General features: G+C 54.1%; 2 long non-coding RNA genes across 2 annotated transcripts; one reads left to right on the top strand and one right to left on the bottom strand.

The window, feature by feature from the left end:
* Positions 1-477: 477 nt before the first annotated feature.
* On the bottom strand, positions 478-6,837 carry LOC311593641. Its single transcript, XR_014777793.1, has 4 exons — positions 5,749-6,837; positions 3,703-3,925; positions 2,022-2,124; positions 478-1,786 (listed from the first exon to the last, which is right to left on the bottom strand). It is a non-coding gene; the product is annotated as an uncharacterized lncRNA (long non-coding RNA).
* Positions 6,838-7,823: 986 nt separating this feature from the next.
* On the top strand, positions 7,824-17,255 carry LOC311593642. The gene is made up of 2 exons (XR_014777794.1): positions 7,824-7,962; positions 13,359-17,255. It is a non-coding gene; the product is annotated as an uncharacterized lncRNA (long non-coding RNA).
* The last annotated feature ends 2,430 nt before the right edge of the window (positions 17,256-19,685 follow it).

Raw genomic sequence — 19,685 nt, 5'->3', positions numbered from 1 at the left:
TGTTATCCCTTGGGCAGGGTGTGCTGAAGCATCCTGAATCTGCTGATGGTTGAGCTGCCACCATACTGAATTGGGCCACCCATCGCAGGAGACAGATTGCTCTCTGCTGACACTGTGGCAGTGAAATATGCCTTTCTTTACGAGCTGCCAGGGAGGTTTTCCCTCTGCTGTTAAGGGAGCATGCATGCGTGTGCATGTGTGTCTGTATGTGCATGCATGCAAGTGTGTACATGCATGTGTGTGTGTGTGTGTGTGTGTGTGTGCCTGTGGGTATACCAAGTCTGGCAGTGGCAGCCTCCTGGGTGCAGTGGGGCTGTGGGCTCCTGTGTCATGGTGAAGAGGTCTCATGCTCAGGTGTGTTCCATCCTGCTCCACAGGCCATTCTGGCACACACAAGCCTTTCCCACCAGAGACGTTTTATGCTATGAGTGTATTACCACAAATGCCAGGTAGTCGTTAGTTGAGGTCAGACAGTGCTGTAGGCTCCATCTTCTGTTTGGGACTCTTAGTTCTCACGAGACTCGTACAAGCTCCCTGGGGTCCTTCACGCACGCCAAACATGCTTAATGAACACCACCAGGGACCCCATCTTCAGGGGCCCTTTAGCAGCATTAGGTCCCTGATATGCCTCAAGGTTTGTGACCCCACCACCACCATCACCACAGCTGCTTCAATTCCTGGCTTTTGGTGACCAGCTAGCCATCCCGGACAGAGCTACAGATGGTATAGTGTGGACGTTAGCAGAGAGGTGTCATGGAGCCCAGGCTTTCTTCCTACTGGCTTTGCTTGCCTATGGATCCACTGCCCTCACCCAACCTAGGCCCAGGCCTGGTTAGCACAGAAAATCAGTCCATAGGCATAGGCACAGGACATGGTGGGGTACCCTGAAATCATCACGTCAGTCCCTTTCCTTGGCAGGTGCTCTCCCATGCCCAGGGACGTTCTTCGAACATAGCTTCCTGCCTGGCTCTCTTGGAATTCGGCATGGGACATGTTGGGTATTGCAGATGAGGGCCCCAAAGCACATGTGTGCAGGCCATGGGGAGTCTCAGAGCAGGGTCCGTGTGGGCCTCTGACTCTGCTCACTGGGAGGGTTTCCTGGAAAGTCACAGGGCCTAGTGTCCTATGACTGCTTGTGACACATGGCCATACATTTAGTGCTTGAATGCTCAGTTACTTTCTTATAGGCTAAAAGTGGAACCCTAATGCCAGCTGACTCCTGGCTAGAGGGGTACCTATTCCTGTCGATATGGGAGCCAGCAGTGTAGTCCCATATTTCTAGCTGACCTTCCCCTACAAGGAGGATCCAGGACCATCTCGAATTCCTCAGATTAACCCCTCCTGCTATGCAAAGCACCGCAGCCATGCCTCATTCCTGTGGCTGCATACCCACGGGAGTAACTGTTGGCTCGTGTCTGAGGATGTACCCCATCATGTGAGGAGCAGTGGATGCAGAAGCATAGGGTTGATCCGTCTGCATCCGAGGCCAGGACCCGAGAGGGGTGAATGTTGCGCCTCAGCTTACTTTTTCCTTTTTGTTCAGCACACGGGGCCCAAGCCCACAGAACGGGTGCTGCATATATTCAGTCTGGGCCTTTCTACTTCAGGCAAACCTCTTTAGAAATGCTCTCACAGGCATGCTCAGATGTACGTTTCCACAGCGGCTCTAAATCCCACACGTTGACAAGGAAGATTGACCACCGCACACAGAGAAATGGTCTGAGGGTCTGGAGTGTTCTTGAGGAGAAGAGGGCACTCTGTCCACTGCACAGTACGTTCCACAGGACTGAGTAAGGAAAATGGGGTTCACTTACAGCATCCTGGGTGATGTCCCCTAGAAAGCTACCCCTAGGTCCTTGAAGATCCAAGTGCCCATGCCCGGGTCTGGGCAGCTCTGAGCCCAGAAATGGGGGTCCGTGGGGAGAGGGGATGGGTTAGGCATTGAGCTAAGCTTGTTTATTTTTCAACTGAGGAGAAATAAATGTAAGGTAAAGGCACCAAGCGGCGGGTGGCACTCATACCTGTAATCCTAGTACACCAGTGGTGGTGACAGAAGGGTCAGAAGTTCAAGGTCATCCTCAGACACAGAGTAAGCTTGCTGGCAGTCTGGGCTACATGAGAACCCTGTCTCAAAAACAGAACAAAGATAAAAAGAACCGTTTTTGAAGAGACCATCATTGGACAGTATTTATGGCACCCAGTACTGTGCAGCTGTCACCTCTGTTTCCCCCTGGAACCTCTCATCACCTGCAGGAGACCCACTTCCTGTGGGTGACCTCCCCCCACCCCACCCCCATCCCTGGACCTTGCTGTCCTAGGAATCCCACATTTGGCACACTCACAGCGCGTGGGCCCCGATGTCAGCTCCATGTCGTATTTTTAAGAGACGTGGCATGTAGCAGTGCCTCGGTTCTTATGACCAAAATAATACTCTGTTCTGCTGGCACACCATGCTTTGCTCCCTGGTTATCAGCGGGTAACATCCGGGTTGTGCTGTTGGTACCCGTGGATGCTGCTGCAGATCCCCACTTAGACATGCGCCTAGGAGAGCACCTGCCCAGGCTTAGGAAGAAGCTGCCTATTGGCTGCAGCGGCTTCACTGGTGTGGAATGGTCAGGTGGAGGGTGGGGTGGGGGTGTCAAGATATGAGCCTGGATAGGAGGAGCATCCCTTTCGTCCTGCTTCCTAGGGAAAAAATAAGAAGTATCCACCGCTCTTAAGAGCCATGTGGACAAGACAGGACACTCGCTTAGCCTCAGTGTCGGTGGGCTTGGGGACAACCTGTGACAAGGGTGCTCCAACTCCTACTCCTGGGTGGAGGACAGGGGTGGCTTGTGCAGGCTTGGTGGCTGGTCCCTGCTGAGGTATAAAATCCATGAAAATTCTGGTCCTAGGGAGGTGGATTGCTGTGAGTTTGAGGCCAGCCTGGTCTACAAAGCAAGTCCAGGACAGGTAAAGGCTACACACAGAAGCCTTGCCTCGAAAAACAAAAACAAAACAAAGAATTTCTGGTCCTGAGAACTCACTGGGTGGAGCACAGAGGATCTTGGGTGGTTTTGCTTCTTTGTGGGTGACCAAAGGTTCCCCAGATACAGGCCAGTCTCGGTAAGAACCCCACACATCTGTGGGGAAATGTTTGTGACATCGGACTGAGCTGAGCCACTGTGGGCATTTGTACTGCTCCCCCTATAAGATGCAAGGCCCTTCCAAACTCAAGTTAAACCTCCATAAACAGGATTCTAGCCAGAGTCCCCGACCCCACCATGTCCTGCCCTTGGGTCTAGCTGTCTAGTGATCAATGGTTCAGTCAGTTGATTGAGTAAGTCATTCATTCATCCATCATTTGTTCATTTAATTCCCCAAGCAAATAACAGGTATTGGAAGACTCAGAGGTAAGTGTGTTGGGGATGACTGTTTTGGAGGACTTCCCAGCTATCCGCGTCATCATGGGCAAAATACGTTCTCATTTATTTGCCTATTTATTTATTTTGAGGCAGAGTCTTGCTATGTAGCCCCTGCTGGCTTGGGATTCACCGTAGCCCAGGCTGGCCTCACACTCTTGGCAACTTTACCTCCTGAATGCTGAGATTATAGAAGCTGGGCCCAGGCCTTCCCTCTGCAGGAGTTTCTTTCTTTCTTTCTTTCTTTTGGCTGGATCATGGAGGGGGTGAGGGGGCATTTGGGGCAGTTTGCTCACCATACCTTCCCTGGGAAAGAGGCAGCCCTGTGGCCTGCGAGCCCCGGGGTACGCTGGGCACATCACACAGTTCTGTATCCATCCCAGCTTGGCCCGCAATGGAGATCTTCCTCCCTGCTTCTCCCTCTTTGGTTGGGACCCTGGTCACAGGCAGCCTGTGTGGTGTCTTCGTTTCTCTTCTTGTGTGGTATGCCTCTGCAGATTGACCTCGGGCAGTGTCCTTTCCTTCTGGGTGAGCAAGAGCCAGGGAGCGAAGCTGAAGGGGTGGCCTTACCTCACCACCTAGGAGGTGGCCTGGGTGGAGGCAGGCTACTCGCCTGTTACTCCTGGGAAGATAAACATGCCCCCACAGATTGCCCAGCACAGAGAGGACACTTCCCTAAGTACAGGAGGAAGGGGGCTTTGTGAATGGGTTCTAAACCAGCAGAAAGCCTTTACATGGCCTGCTCTGTGCAGTGCCACAGGAACCCTCAGACCCACTGTGGGGCCTGCTTCAGCCTTTCACCTGCAGTTCCCAGGTCATCTCAGTTGCCTGTCATTTTTGTACTTCACAGTTGCAGGGTGCTAGAGACTTGCTCAGTGTCACTGCTCTAAGGGGACAGTAGCCAATCCCAGGCTACTAGTCTCTGAGTCCCAGTCCAGAGGGGCCACGGTCCCCAAGCTGTGTCTTTTGTATATAACCCAGATGGGAGGCAAAAATGGAGGCGCTCCCAATCATACTCATTTTTGGGGTCTTCTAGCTACACACTCTTGATGTCAGGGTCTGGAGGAGGTAGGAGTGACAAGTGAGTTGGCCTTGTCTGCTGCCCAAGGTGACCTGAAATTCTCATTATCGGTGGCTGGCTTAGGACCCTCAGGAAAACTGGTGGATCTGGTGGTCACTTGACCCAACCTTATTTCTTAGCAAAAAAGGCAGCACCCTGAAGACACTGAGGCCCTGGGCCAGCTGGGCACCCATCTCCCTCTCTGGGCCCAGGCTCCCTGGAGTAACTTCAATCTCCCTAGAGCACTCTGAGGAATGGACTGGTGTGGCCTCACAGAGAGGCCAGTGCCCACTGGGGAGGAGGCACCTCTCTACTGGGCCTAGCTAAAAATAGCAGGGGGATTCGGACAGGGACAGCCGGTGGCAGGCTGGTCAGGGAGGGGTTGGGAGGGGGACGGGGCAGCCCAGGACCGCTGTCAATGGTGCCGGGGCTCCCACCCTGTTCCCTGCTGCCTGGCCAGCCTCGGCCCAGCTGACAGGCTATTTTTTCCCCTGCTTGACTAAATATGGTCAGGGCGCACAGCCCGAGGGGGGCCACTTGGCCGGGCCGCGTGTTTGGGATGTTTGGCGGGGTATATAAGAACTGCCAAGGTGAGGTCGCTCCTGATCCAAGGGCCCCTTGCCCCACAAGCCTTGGGTCAGGCCATCCCATTCGGGCTCTGCCCTCCCCTCCCCCTGCATGCATGAATCTTGACCTGTGGGGCTGCGTGCAAGTGTGAGCGTGCATACCCGCGGGGCCTTTCTCTTTTTCCCTTTTGTTCTGCTCTGACCTCTACCTGGTACCGCCAGGGCTGAGGGTGCAGGAGCTTCCTGCAGCTTTGGCAGGGCAAGGTGTGCAGCTGGGCTCTGCCTCCTTAACTCTGCATCAGCTCTCTCTCTCTCTCTCTCTCTCTCTCTCTCTCTCTCTCTCTCTCTCTCTCTCTCTCTCTCTCTCCTCCCCTCCCCTCTCCCTCTTCCTCCTTCTCTCTCAAGATTTCCCTGCTGCTAAGTCTGCGCTGCTGCAGGAGGGCTGGGGGAAGGGCAGGGGTGCGGAGTCGGGGTGCCTTGGTGTCTTCTTTCTCTCCCCCCCCCACCAAGTGCGGACGCAACGGGAGCTCCGGCCCGCCCCCACCCCTGCATTTGCGATTGGCTCCGGGAGGAGGTGGCTACCGCTGCCGCTGCTGCAGCATCTCCCCGGGAGCCGCGACCCTGCGCCCGCCACCACTGCTGCCGCGGTCACCAGCCCAGCCTGAGGGGCGCCCAGGGCTCCCTGGTGAGTCCCTCTCGGCTGGCTGCTTCAGCTACCCACCAGCTAGGAAAGCCCCTGAAAACTTATCGGCAGTGGTGGGGGTGTGCCCTCCGGTGAGGTGGGTGCTGTGGGTGCTGGTGCCGCGTGGCTCCGAGGGGTGCCTGGAGTTTTCTCTTGGCTCCCAGCATCATCCACATTTGGAAAACTGCAGAGCCAGCAGCCGGCAGGGCTGGGAGGATTGGGAGGGCGCGTCCAACCGGGATGCAGGAACTTTGACATACGGCTTTTTGCAAGAAAGCAGCGCCCCTGGAAGCTTGGTGGAGGGCAGGGTGGATGGCGCCCGCTGTTCTGGGGGATTGGCACGGGAGCTGAGAAAATATATTAACCAGTTAAGTGCAATAGCAGAAATTGTAGCTAAACTTACCTTGGAACTTGCTGCCACGACTATGAGTGCCTTAGGGGTGGGGGATTTCTGTGGAGCGCTGACAAGGCTGCCATGGGCTGGGACTCCGGATTTCTGAAGCTTTTCCAGCCCTACCAGGATCAGAAGGGTGCTGTGTCAGGCATCCAGGGGCTGGAGCTGGGGCTGGGGCTAGGGCTGAGCTAGTGTTCCCAGCTGGAGGGACTTTGGACAAGGCCCCGCCCCAGACACAAGCTCTGCTTGCCATAGGGGGTCTGCTTTTCGGTCAAGGTGGGAAACTTTCTGAGAAGTGACTCTCATTTGTTTCTGAATGGGTAGCCCCTGAAGATGTGGGCTCAGACTGAGTTGACATCTGCTCCTCTGGTCTCCCCCAACTTTTTCTGTTTGATATATAGACACCATCATATGGTCACCTGGGAGGTGGGGCAGAGGGTTGCTCTTAGAGTTGTCCGGGAGCCTGAGTGGGAGCCAGGGTCAGTGGCTCAGTCACATCAGAAGCTGGAAGCTGAGGCTGCTGTACTGGCTACTCTTTTTATCCTTGGCTGTGTGCAAATGAAAAATTAGCAAGCAGCCACATGGGAAACGGGCATAGTTTCTGCCCCTTGCCAGGTAGCTCACGCCTGCTGCATGAGGGTGCCTCTCTCCATTTTGTCTGACTGCAGCTGCTACAAGCAGGGGACCTCTGCATGCTGCAGGCTCTGCAGAGATAGGGCCCTCCCAGCAATCGGAGAGTCTGGACTCTCTCTGGGGTGTTTCCTCACAGGGACAGGGCTGGTCAGGTCATGCAGGAGACAGACGTCGTAGTCCTGCTGACAAGGAAGAACTGGATGTTCTCCCAGGCGCTGGGACTGCCCCGCAGCCCCACACCAGGACCAAGCCCAGCCAGACCCCTGTGTCTGCACCAGTCCAGCTCCTCCTGCTGCGGGCATCTTCAGCTCTCTGTAGGTAGACACCTGCAGGGACACCTGTTCCAGGGGTCCAGCACCTGACCTGCAGGCTCACCTTGGGTGATGGCGAGCCCCCCTAGTATGTGAGTCTCTTCCTCCTCCCCCTTTTCTTCCTTTCCCTCTTCCTCTTTCTTCTCCTTCCCCTCCCTTTCTCCTCCTCAATTCTCTCTCTTTCAGTCCAAGAATGGTCTCCCTTTCCACCACTGAGGACTTGACCTCAAAGTCTTGCCCTTCTTTCTCCTTTTCAGATTTTCTTCTACCTCACTCTGGGTGTAGAAGTTGGTAGGGCGGAAGGGAGCTTTTACTTCCAGAGAGCTCTCAAAACTTGAGGAGAAACAAAATGCAACTAAGTTTCCCAAGCATTTCCTTTGCACTGTCCACATTTGCCTTTACCTTTCTCAGGAGTTGGTACAGCAGGGATCTTCCGGTCCAGGAGGAAAACCCTTTGTTTAGCTATAAACTACTATTGATCAGGGACTGATGGGAGTTGAGTGGACCAGGTGCGGGACAAGCCCTTCAGGGTGACCTCTGACTTTTCGTGTGGAATGGTTCCTCACCGTCACCATTCTCACCATGCTGCCTGGCAAGAGATGGCGGCAGCTTAGGTTGGTGATCATAGGTCACCAAGAGGATAGACGGTCCAGAAGAGTGGAGGGGACCAAAGAAGAAGGTGACCAGAGTAGAAACACTTCCTCACTGGCTGGACATCAGCTCTTAGGCCGGACTGATCCCTGAAGAGCTGGCCACCACCAGTAAATCACCTTTCAGTAGCCCCTAGACACTGCGGGGACACGGAGTTCAAGATCACCATCTTTCTCCTTCACCAAGCTCTCTCCTCTTGGGAACTCTCGTTTTTTGGAAATGGAATTCCTCAGAACCCTGCCAGGGAAGCTATCACCTGTCCAGGTAAGCCCCCTGATTCATTTCTGGAGACTCCAGGAACTGCTGTCCTCAGGGAGCTGGGCTGTTCAGTTCCCAGGAAAATGATGCGCCTGGTCCTTGGTCTGGGGTGCTTGGGTCCCTGATGGCCCGTGGGTGGAGCTGCTCCTGTACTCTGTCTCCTTAGCCCATCCTCTCTGTCCTTGGTGGTGACAAGGTGGGCAGGAAGGAGAGGCAAGATGTTGCCAGAGGTCGAGCGCTGTTCCTCAGGCTTCTGGGACACAACTTCTCACCACTGAGTAGAATGGGCTAGGACGTCCGTTGCTCCATTGAGGGGGGGGGGAATGAGCAACGCTTGGGGAGAAGAAGATTCTTGAGACTTCCCAGCGTGCCCTGTCTGCTCCCAGCCTTCTTTACCAAGTGTGCACCCGTGTGAGAGGCTGAGACACAGGCAGAGAGGGCTTGGAATTGGGAGGGGCGGCAACGGAGAAGTCAGTGGTGGTGGTGGGGAGCGGATTCCGACCTGTCACAGGGGACGGGGGGGGGGGGGAGCAACTTGAACATTTAGAACTTGATGGGAATTCTTCCTCTTTCTTTTTTTTAATGCCAAATGGGGTCAGCTTGTGGCAGGCCACTTCTCGGGGCCACGTTCTTGTGCACGCTGAACTACCTGCTTGGGACACATACTTCTTTATATGCCCATATGGACCTGCTAAGCTATGGAATGTAAAGAAGTATGTATTTCAGGCTAGGAACTCACTCGCCTGACTGAAGGGTAGCCCAAGCCCCGGGGGTGGCTGCTCAGGGTGGGGGCTGGCCAGGCAGGGCCTTGGGAGGCCGCCTGTAAGGGGACTGTCCGTGTCCCTGCCGGCATTGTTCTGCCACTTTGCCTGTGTCAGCAGGTGGAAGTGCTCGTCAGACATTAAATATTCAGTGTGCTGACTGCGGCAGAGGGAGGCGGCCCTCTGGCAGGCCTGGGGTCCCGAGTCGGGGGGCCAGTGGAGCCAGCGGGGCTGGGGGGCGGTATGGGAGCTTGGCTTGGGAATGGAGTTAAGTGGCTGTTGCTGTGCCCTGAAGGAGAGCTCTCCAGCACAAAAGGTGCGGGGAGTGGGGCAGGGACTGCTCAGACCACTAGGAGAGACAGCAAGTTCTAATAGGCAGTGCTTTGCCGGGGCGGGGGTGGGGTGGGAGGGTGGGTGGGTGGAGGGCGGAGGGGAGGGGCGGGATGTGAAAAGAGGGGAGAGACTTTGGTGGCCACATGGCCAAAGCTTTTGAGGGATGAGTCTCTTGTCTGGTCTCTGGCTCACAGGGCACAGTGGGGGAGGGAAGGTGGGGAGCCCTGTGCTGACCCCCCGCTGTGCTGACTTGCACATACCCGCTGATAGTCTCAACTCTACTCTTGAGTGAACTGGCCACCCGTGATGATTAGGATAAAGGGAGTCAAGGGTCAGAATCTGTCCCAGCCTGTGTGGAGGAGTTGGCCCTGGGGACCGGGTACAGCAGCCCATCCTGGGACCCTGGGCCCAGTAGCCAGCACTGGGCACCGAGGCTATTTCATTTTTGCCAACTCTACAGGCCTGTTCTGCCACCAGCTTCCCCCCAGGAGAGCCTCAGCCTCATTCCATTCCACTTTCTCTCCAAATTCAACCTGAAGCCTTTCTGTTGGGAAGGCTAGCCGCGGGAAGGAACAGCCCACGTACGACCTAGGATCCCTGTCCTAACTGTTTTGCTGACAGTTGGTCTGGCCAGGAAAAAGGGCTGGGTTCACAACCTTTGGGTCCCAGGACAGGAAGAGCTTTCCAAGGCCTTTGCCCTCCTCAGGTAGATATGGGGCAAAGGGCTCTGGGCACAGCCGAAAGCCGCTGCCTGAGACCAGCGTCTACCTAGCTTGATCTCTGGGTCTCAGATTAGAGGCTCGATCTGGCTAGAGTCAGCATCCCCACATAAGGGGTCTCCTCCATGGGGCCTGGGGGGCTCTTTCTCATAAGCATGTGAGAGTGTAGATGCTGTTGTCAGTTGTCTTGGTCAGCTGCGAGTGGCAGATGTCTCCTTACGTCCTGCAGCATAACCTTTGGAAGGACTGTGATTGGGGGGAGTGGCAGACCCCCCTCTGTCAGGTCTACGTGTTGGGGCTTGGGCAGGCAGGTGATCCAGGCAACTGAGGCAAAGCTGAGCATCCTGAGACCAAATACCAGAGACAGGGCTGAGCTCACAAGTGGCTCCCATCCTGAGTGGTCTTGTGGTGACTATAAGGGGGCTAGAGGTCTCCACAGCCAAGGAGTCTTCCTTCTGGAGGCCGCATTCTCTCCTGGTCTCTGGATCCTTGTGTGCAGAGGGTGTGGCAAAGAGAAGGCGGCTTTGCCCTTGGCGTTACCTCCCTTTTGGTCATCGGTCCCAGAGTGGTCAGTGCTCCATAACCCCGGAAGGTCATCTGTGCCCTCCTTGATTTCAGCCCCGGCCACAGGGAGGTAAACAGCCGGTGTGTGGCTACTGAAGCTGCCAGAGGCCACGGCACACCACTGTCTTCCGCTAGATACGTCTGTCATACATTAAAGCTTTATTGCAGGATGTGGTGTTTAAATAAAAGCCTTAGTGTTTTGGAATTAGGCTGGCCTGAGCAGTAAAACGAGAGAGTTTGCAGGGAGCGAGCCTCAGCCTCCTCGGTTATAAATCACCTCGGTGCTCTCCACCTGCTGAATTAAAAATGAACGCCCTTGGACACCTCCGTGCATGTCTGCCCCCCATCCTCAGTGTGTGTGTGAGGGCTGATTCTCTGGTGACACTCGTGAAGGTGTGTGGTTGTGATGTCTGGTGAATGCGTTTTCACAGGACGGACTGCCTGGGGTGGAACTCCACACCATCGTGCAATGTGGTTGGGCCAAGACGGTCTTGTACAGTGTCTTTGAATTTTTGCATGGGAAGGAGAGGTGAGGCAGGCTAGGTTGAGACAGGGTTTCCCACACAGATAGATGTTCCTGGTTTGGGTACCATTCCAGACATGTAGCCAAAGGGATAAGGGATCCCAGACAAGGCCATGTGGAGCAAAGAGGATACCTCACCATCTGGGACTTACCTAGCAGGTTGGCAACTCAAAAGAGTGTGCAGCTGTTAAGAGGCCTGGCCTTCCTTTTCTGAGTAGACTGGAACAGGGACGCACCACTTGGAACTCTTCAACTCCCAGAATGTGCTGGAGACACTTGTGCCAGGAACAGAGGTCATGGGGGCCCTGCACTTTGCTGAGAAAGCAGTAGGTTCGAGCATTGTGGTTTTCCTAGGTTCAGGGACCCAATGAGCTGATGAGTGTCTAAGTCAGAGAGTGTGCATGTGTGTGTGCGTGTGTGCGCGCGCACACTTGTGTGTGTGTGTGTGTGTGTGTGTGTGTGTGTGTGTGTGTGTGTGTGTGTGCACATGTGTCACCAAGTATCTTTTTTTTTTTTGGTAGCCAGGTGACCAAGTAAATTGTGCCAACCTCTCTAAAGGGGGTGTGTGTGTCTGATATTGACTCCAGATAAATAAATAATGCCATACCTCAAGTGCGATAAAGCGTTTTATGGCTCAAGCACTTCAGTGTGTGTGCTGGGCTGGTAAAGCCCTAGCAGGGTTCCTCGGCAACCACGTTCAGAACTGTTGACCTCACGTGGAGAGTAACATTGAAGAATAAACCACTGTTAAGCATGGATAGATGACTGCAGGATTGTATTTTAGCTGCCATAGTCCAAGTCAAACGGAGTGCACATTCTTAGATCTGCATCTCACACTCCCCTGCCCCCGACACCAAAACGCTATAGCTTAAAAAAAAAAAAAAAAAAAGGAAAGGACCTGAGTAATCTTTAGGATCAGGGCACCAGGGCATGATGATGAAGACGCTGGCGAGGAGGAGTGAGGGGAGGTGTATACAATTGCGTTAATCGCTGCCACCTTAGCAGAAAGGGTAGCCAGGCTTCTGCAAGGCTTTGTGCTGACTCAGCACCCATGCACTTCTGATTGCTGAAGGAAGGTCTCACTCTCTCTCACTCTCGGCAGTGCAGTGCTGCTCCTTGCTTAATGTCCATGGCCAGGGCACCCTCCTTAGGATGGGCGTTATGGGGGTGCTAGCTTGAGTGTGGTGTGGACTGGTAGAGGTAGGCTGTAGGGTGAGGACACCTGGCTTTATAGAGAACCCCGGTCTTATTTACTGTCCTCACCTGGCCAGCGACCGCAGCTCCAGTGTCCTGGGTGAATCACACTGTGAAAGGGGCAGGCATGGGTTTTAGGCAGGGAAGGGAGCAAAGGGGCCTCACAGGCAGTTCTCAGATGTTGTGCTGGCTGTCCCTTCCTGGGCTCAGGACCTGGCCAAGTAGAGTTTGGGTTTGGAAGGTTCTCTAAGGAGGTTGCTGGGTGTCGAGTGAGGGAGGTATTCTCAGCACTCCCAGTTCAAGGCTGGCTGTGACCCTGGGATGGCTGGGAGGGGCGGCAGCTACAGCAGCTGGAATGGTGCAGGCTGCTGCAGAGCTGCTGCTGGTTGCTGCAGTGCAGCTGCAGCTGCAGGCGCATGCAAGGTGGCGTGTCTCAAGGGCAGAGATGAGAGGCCACCTACAGCAGATCCTCAGATCTGCGGGCAGGGTGGGCTTTCTGTGACGTGGCTGCTGTAATAGATGTGCAGTTGGCCGGTGTCTCCGGGTTTCGAGAGGCCTCCTGGGGCTGTGAGGGTGGGTCTGCTGTCTTCTAGGTGGGACAGCCCTACAGGTTACATCTGTGGGTGATGGGAAGGGACAAAGGCAGTGGCACACAGGCTTCCCAGGCCTGCTCTGTCCACCTGGAGAGAGGACAGTGAAGAATCCCTAATGCTGATGTGCTGGGAGTAGAGGTTGTGGGCTGTTCCTTAGGGAAGAGGGTCCTCCACAAAGTGGTTGAAAGTCAAGGATCCCTTTCCCTGAGGCCAAGCCAGGAGCCGGGCTAAGAACAGTGACTCCTCACTGGTGCTGGGCAGACATGTGGGCAGGTGCATGTGTGCATAGACTCAGAGTAAGTGGGACAGTGAACCAGAATATTTTTAACTGCAAGAGGGGGAGAGGGCAGCTGTCCTGGAGCCTGTCATGGGGGTTCCATGGGGACATTGTGAGGCTGAAGGACATCCAGGACAGATGTGCCACCTGGACCCTGTCCTCCTGGCAGCCCCGTGTGCCCTTACTCATGCCCAGATATGGCCACAGGGCTGTGTGTGTCTCCCCAGTCTTGTCCATGTCATGGCTGGTATAAATAGCCTGCACGCTCAGCTGTCCTGTTGGAGAGGGCTGCACTTGGGTGACTTGGGCCTGCAGAGGCCCAGGAGTGTCCCCTTGAGCCCTGCCACCCCTAAAAGCCCCCAGTCACAGCAGCTGTGGCCTGGGTGTGGCTCCGAGCTCTGTTTTATGTGTTTCCCTTTCTTGTGTGCCCCTTTCTAGGCTGTTGAGTCCAGGTGGGACCTACCGGCTTTTTCTCCCCTCTCAAGGGCACAGAGCAGGCTTCGCTCACTGAAGGAGGGGAATGAGAGGAAGAGTCCCAGTTCTTGGAGCTGGTTCAGGGGACGTCCTGGTCCTACCGCCTTGGACTCAGTCCTGTAGCAGGCCTACGTTGTTGTTAGGGTGTTCTGTGTACCCTGCCTTGAGGTCTCCCCAGATCGCACCCTGAGGCTCCCCTTCTAGAACTTGGCGTTGCTCACTTTTGTCTCAGCAAGTGAATCTCTAATGGTGTGACTCACATCACAAGACATCCCTATGTGAGGGGTGGAATGTTTGTCTGGACGGTACCCTGTCCTTCCGTGCCTCTGCATCCTCTCCAAGCCATAGGGAGAGTAAGAACATGAGAGATGAGAGGACAGTATCCAGCGTTGTGCACTACCTGGGCCTTCCCATGGCGTCCCATGGAAGGCCCCAGCTGCTTGTCTAACAGTGTGTCTGAGTTCCAGGCTCTGAGCTCTGGCAGCTGCAGGGTCTGTCTGGGCAGGAAGATGGGGTACAGGACATAGATGTGGCCCACCTGCCCTATCTACTGCAGACCTCTCTGTTGACAAGCCACATTTTTTTTTTCTCATCTTGGAACACATCAGTCCTCCAGGACAGAAATTCTCCTTAACCTCCAGGTTCCATGATTAAGTTCTTATCTACAGCTTTTCCTTTAAATAGCATCAGTGATTACTACTACAGTCCTATCTTTGAGATAATAAGGAACACACACACACATACACACACACACACACACACACACACACACACACACACACACAATCTGTCTTTTGGTTTTGCAAAGAACAGCAAAACAGTTGTGTGCCCCCTCCCGCCCCTGCCTCTACTGCCTGCCCCCTGTTCTGCTGGTCTATTTCAGGTGAAATTTATATCTAGGAAGGGCCTCATCAATTTGCCAAGCTCCTTTGTTGACAAGTTTATTAAAAACCCAGGCAACTCTGTATTAAACTTTTATCAGTGTTGAGGAAAAAAAAATATGTTTTTTTTTTTTTGAACAGACAGAAAAGTTATGGAATTGGGTTGAATGGGGTTTGGTGGTGTTTGGCTGAGTCAGCACTGCTGATGCAAAGAAACAATGCTGTTTGTGGGGTATAGTTCCTCTTGCTTTTCAATTATGGCTTTTTCTGGACATTGCCCCATGGGACTTGGTATCCTCAAACAGAACTTCCAGAAAGTTCCTGAGCAGCAGCCCTGGCCAGGGCCACTCACACCCACTGTGCTGTCTGTAATTCCTTGCTATCTATTTTAATGATGAGCCATGATATAAAGTTAAATATTAATTTTGTGGTGAATCGGTTTGCTAGTGGGCATTATCGTTACATAGAGAAATACTAGGTTAGTGGTGCTTAAGTTTTACGGGCTCCACAGAAGAAAAACACAGAAAGCGCCAAGCAGGAATTGGTGGCGTTCTCTTGAGGTGGGAATGGAAGCGTCTGGAACCTGCCATTGGCTAGGATGCTACTTCCTGCAAGTCCAACTGGAGGTGCTGGTGTGGGAGGATGCAGGCTCCCCAGCCAGGCTCCTTGGTTCCTGTGAGAACTCTGGCCACAGGCTACAACCCAGCCTGTGGCCTCCAGGCAGTGGCTAGTTACACATGTGACTAGGAGCTGGTTGTCCCTAAGCAGACGTGTTGTGATCTCACGAAGGACTCATCCTGCCTGCTGTGTTAGAGCAAGTGTCACATGTCCCTGGAGGTGGTTCTGCAGTTTTAACTGCTGTTCCTGATATCCTGAGGTGAGGCTAAGGTTGCTATATGAAGGAATACCCTCTCTCCCATTGTCCTTGTTGGCCATGTAGCCAGTGGTCACCTGTGGAGTCATGACAGGAATGGAATACAGGCCAAATATGGCTGGCCTTCAGACACAAGTCCATTAAACCCAGGTGCTTGCTGCACCCCTGCTTCATGTTGGGAAACTGAGGCCCAGAGAGGTTCAGACAGCCTTAGTTCTCTCTAGTTTGGAGTGGTTTGCCCTAGGGTCTCAGATCATTTTTAGTCTCACAGGTCAGGTTTGGGGACAGACAGCTGGGAGTGACAACAGGAGTCCTGCTGAGGTTTCTGATTCTCTGGGCTGCTGTGCCACCCGCCAGCAGGACACATCAGGGGTCTTGAACTCCTAGCAGATGCAAGAGGGCTTCCTGGCGAGGTGGCAGTTTTGCTTAGTGTAATGAGTTCATGGAACCTCATGGGCTGGGAGTGAGGCCTAGCCTGTGCCAGGAGCTGCCAGCGCCGAGTGTGAGCCTGCAAATGTTGTCTTTGTTGCTATTTGCTCCAATTAGAACTAATTGAGTGTGTACCACATTTTCATGGCATCTAATTTTCCATTGATTTTTAACCAGGGCTTCTGGTGTTTTCAGCAGTGAATGCCAGTGCCTAGTATCTGTCGCTGCTTGAAAACGCTGAGTGTACTTCTCCCTTTCAGATGACTCCATCGGCAGATGTTTTTTTAAAAAAATCTTTTTAACTGTTTGGGTCACAAAATGCAAAAACAAAAACAAAAACAAAAACAAAAACAAAAACAAAAAACAAAGCAACAAAAACAAAAGTCCAAGTAAATAAGCAAACAACAACAACAGCAGCAGCAAAAATAGTGTGACAACTACAGTCTTGGTCCATTCGCTTTGGAAACCTAGCAAAGAAAGGATTCCCAAAGAAGTCACGCCTGTGGGTTCCAGACCAACCTTGTTGTCCTAGCAAATGCTGCACTCAGCAGTCACGGCTGGGAATCTTGCTGCCAGGTATGGCACCAAGGCTCTAGGTGGCCCTTCAAGACTGCCATGTCCCCTCTGGCTGGCTTGCCTTCTCGCTTGGGCAGGGGGTGTGCTGTGGTAGTGATGCTCTCTACTACGATGAAGTCAGCCTCTCGTGTCATGTGCCTGACAGGACAGGGTAGCTGAACAAAAGTGACAGCGTGGAAGATGGCAGGACAGCCATTTTGGGGTGAAGTAAATGCCCAGGCCTAGGAGAAGGTGGATCTTGTGGAGAAGTCATGGGTCCTTGAGGGTTTGGAGCTGTGTGGTGTGAGCTTCTTTGTTGTTCAGAAAGAAAAGAAAAGAAAAGAAATACCACAAGGAATTCAGACAGATCAGTCCATTTGGGGGAGATTCCTCCAGTTTGGCGACATCTGGACAGAAATAAGGGCCTTCACAGGGGAATGCCAGCTCTATTTTGCTGTGACCTTGATCCTTGGCAGAATGAAATTGTGCTGAAGGGCTCGCTATGTGGGGTTGCACTGGAGTGGGATTTGGACTCAACGCAGCAAGGCCAGGGTACCTGAGGTTCTCTTCCTCAGTCTTCGACATGGTAGCTAAGGGTTCAGGGCCAGATTCAAGGCTAGTTCTATCTCTTGTCAAATCTTCCTCTCCATTAGCTCTACTGACACCATAGATAAAGAGATGAATGTGGCCAGCAGCGAGGACTGAGACATTTTCACTAGGGGCTTGGAGGGCCAGGCTAGGAGCCTGGTGTCTGTCCTGCACAGGAGCGAGGAGAGGGGAGGCACGTGCTGAGCCAGAGGCTAGTGGCTGGCAGGTCCTCTGTATCTGTGTGGGCTGAAAGGCAGAGCCTACCCCCGTGACTCCAGGGGACATCAAGACATCCCTGGGTGGATCTTTCTGGAAGAAGTTGTGCATCAGAGATGCTTGGAGAAGGCCACTGTGCACACAGGCTAGAGGGGACCTGGGGAGGCTGAGGTTGTGGGGTTGCCCAACACTTCTTGGATGAGTGGTATTCCTGAGGAGACACACACACACACACACACACACACACACACACACACAGAGAGAGAGAGAGAGAGAGAGAGAGAGAGAGAGAGAGAGAGAGAGAGAGAGAGAGAGAGAGAGAGAAGACATCCTGGAGGACACTCTCACCTCACGTCCTTGTTCCTGGTGAATGGATGTCATTGGACACTAGCTTTCTTAAAGGGGATGTGACCTTCTGAGTCACTGAGTAAGAACTGTGAAGTGCAAGGCTGACAGCGCTAGAGAATGAACACATGGACACTGGGCCTCTTCTGACCTGTCACCTCTTATGCCACATAAACCAGTCTGCGCTGGAATATTCCAGTTTCTGCCAGCCCAAAGCCGTGTGTGGTGTCTGATCTACCCTTGTCCCCCCCCCCCCCCAAGGTCACTGCAAGCCAGGTCTGGATGCCGAGTCACAGGGCCAGGGCTGTCTGAGAGAAACAGCCCTGCCTTGATATAGCGAGGGTGCGTCTGGGCGGTGCAGGCAGGGCCAAGGGTGTAAACTGTGAAGTCTTCAAGCCCCTATGGGAGTCCCTGGGTCAGAGGCTCAGTGGTCTTGGATATATTCCAGAAAGGATGCTGGACAGTGCTGGTGTATATGTGGGTGCATAGCGAGTGAGAGACATAGGTTGTGGGACCCAACCACGGGCATGAAGACCAACAACTGCATTCCTCCTTTCCAGTGAGGGAAGGGGCACCATCCTGTGGCACAGAGGGGTCTGAATGGACATGTGGCCCCTCAAACCTGGTCTCTGCAGAGCTCCAAAGCCCTTGAGTTTGTATGGGTTCTTGGAGCGGGGAGGGCCTGGGACGGGACACCTGCCTGACAGAGTCACCTTCTTCCTGGAGTCACTCCTGCCACCGGATGAGAAGTCCAAATGCTTTGCTGAAGCTGGTAAAATGGAACCAAATCAGCTGTTGGATGGATTTGGTCCCCTTCAACCAGCTGTAGCTGCGCATTGATCACGCCGTCCAGCCCAGCCAGAGGACCCAGCTACAGCAAGGACTCTTCAAAGGCTTCAGGGAGGCCTCCTCAATGCTCAGCTCCAAAGATGGCAGGTCACATGCACCACTTGGGTCCCTGAGTGGCCCTGGCTTGGAATCCGGGCTCCTCTTGTCCCTACCACAGGCGAGATGTGGAGAAAGCCAGCACCTCCCCAAGCTGTGACTGACCCAGCCCAGGTCATTTGCCAGGTGACTGTGAAAATAAATGTTCTTTTCACACCAGAGCTTTGCTTGAAAACGAGTGCTGGGGCCTATGCAGGTGGTGTTGGGGTACAAGAAACCTCTGATTTCCCCGTAAGTACACTCCACGCTAAGGGTGCCACCCTGGGCCCCGGGAAGGTAGCATCCATTTTGTGCTGATGACCTGAGGGGACTATGAGGACGGAATGTGCATCTCGTCATGGGGGAAGCTCAACTGATGGCCATGCTCCAGGACACATGGTGGCGCAGGAGCTGCTGACAGGACCCTGCAAGATCCCACTGAATAGGGGCCCTGTCATGGCTCTGTGGCCCAGAGGCCATGTGAGTGTACTCACGGAAGTCAGGGCCACCCACGTGGTGGGAAGCCAGACAACCAACAAGTGCGTCTGCAGTTAGCTGAGGCACAGGAAGTCGACGGCAGTGTGGGCACTTGTGCCTCTGCTCGGACTCTTATGCACACAGCTCTTCTTAGGCAGGGCCCTGCATGAGGCTGGGGCCACTGGGCACTCACATTTCCTGTCTGGTGGGCTCCGAACAGTGTGCCTACCAGGAGTGAACCCCAACTCCTACCCAGAGTGTCAGGGACTGGGATGTTTAGCTTAAGGACCCTGATATGGACAGAGCTGGCATCTCTCTTCACATGTAAGTTTGTCCCTTGTGGTGACAGGGAACTGAAGGCTGTAGCAGGGAAAGACAAGGAAGGAGAGCCAGTCTTTCCCGGGGTCTTGCATACCTGAATCCTTTATGCTGGTCGCGGGGTGGGCAGCTTTCAGTATGACCTGCCTCAACCTGAAACCCCCAGGGGCATGCTGATAGAGTGCTGTCCTTGGTGAGGTTTTGGGTGACTTTTACCCAGTGAGTTGAGCTCAGTCCTGCTCCAGGCGGGAGACTGGGGAAATCTCTACCTTAAAACAGAGGATCTGGTAGGAAGCCAAGTTTAGCTTTGGTCGGCTCTGCCTCCATTCTCAGCCAAGAGCAGAGCCTGGAATAGTTTTCAATGCCCTGTCAAATATCTCACCAGGGTGAGACCTGGGCCGCACCCACCACCATGAGCACTGGGCCTCACCCACCTCAGACACTGAGCCACACCCACCATGGGCACTAGGCCACACCCACATCAGACACTGAGCCATACCCACCATGGGCACTAGGCCACACCCACCTCAGACACTGGGCCACACCTGCCATGGGCACTAGACCACACCCACCTCAGACACTGAGCCACACCCACCCTGGGCACTAGACCACACCCACCTCAGACACTGGGCCACACCCACCCTGGGCACTAGACCACACCCACCTCAGACACTGGGCCATACC

This window comes from Acomys minous (genome assembly GCF_964271855.1).
Source record: "Acomys minous genome assembly, chromosome: 3".
NCBI lineage: Eukaryota > Metazoa > Chordata > Mammalia > Rodentia > Muridae > Acomys > Acomys minous.
This window is presented reverse-complemented; position numbering and strand designations above follow the sequence as displayed.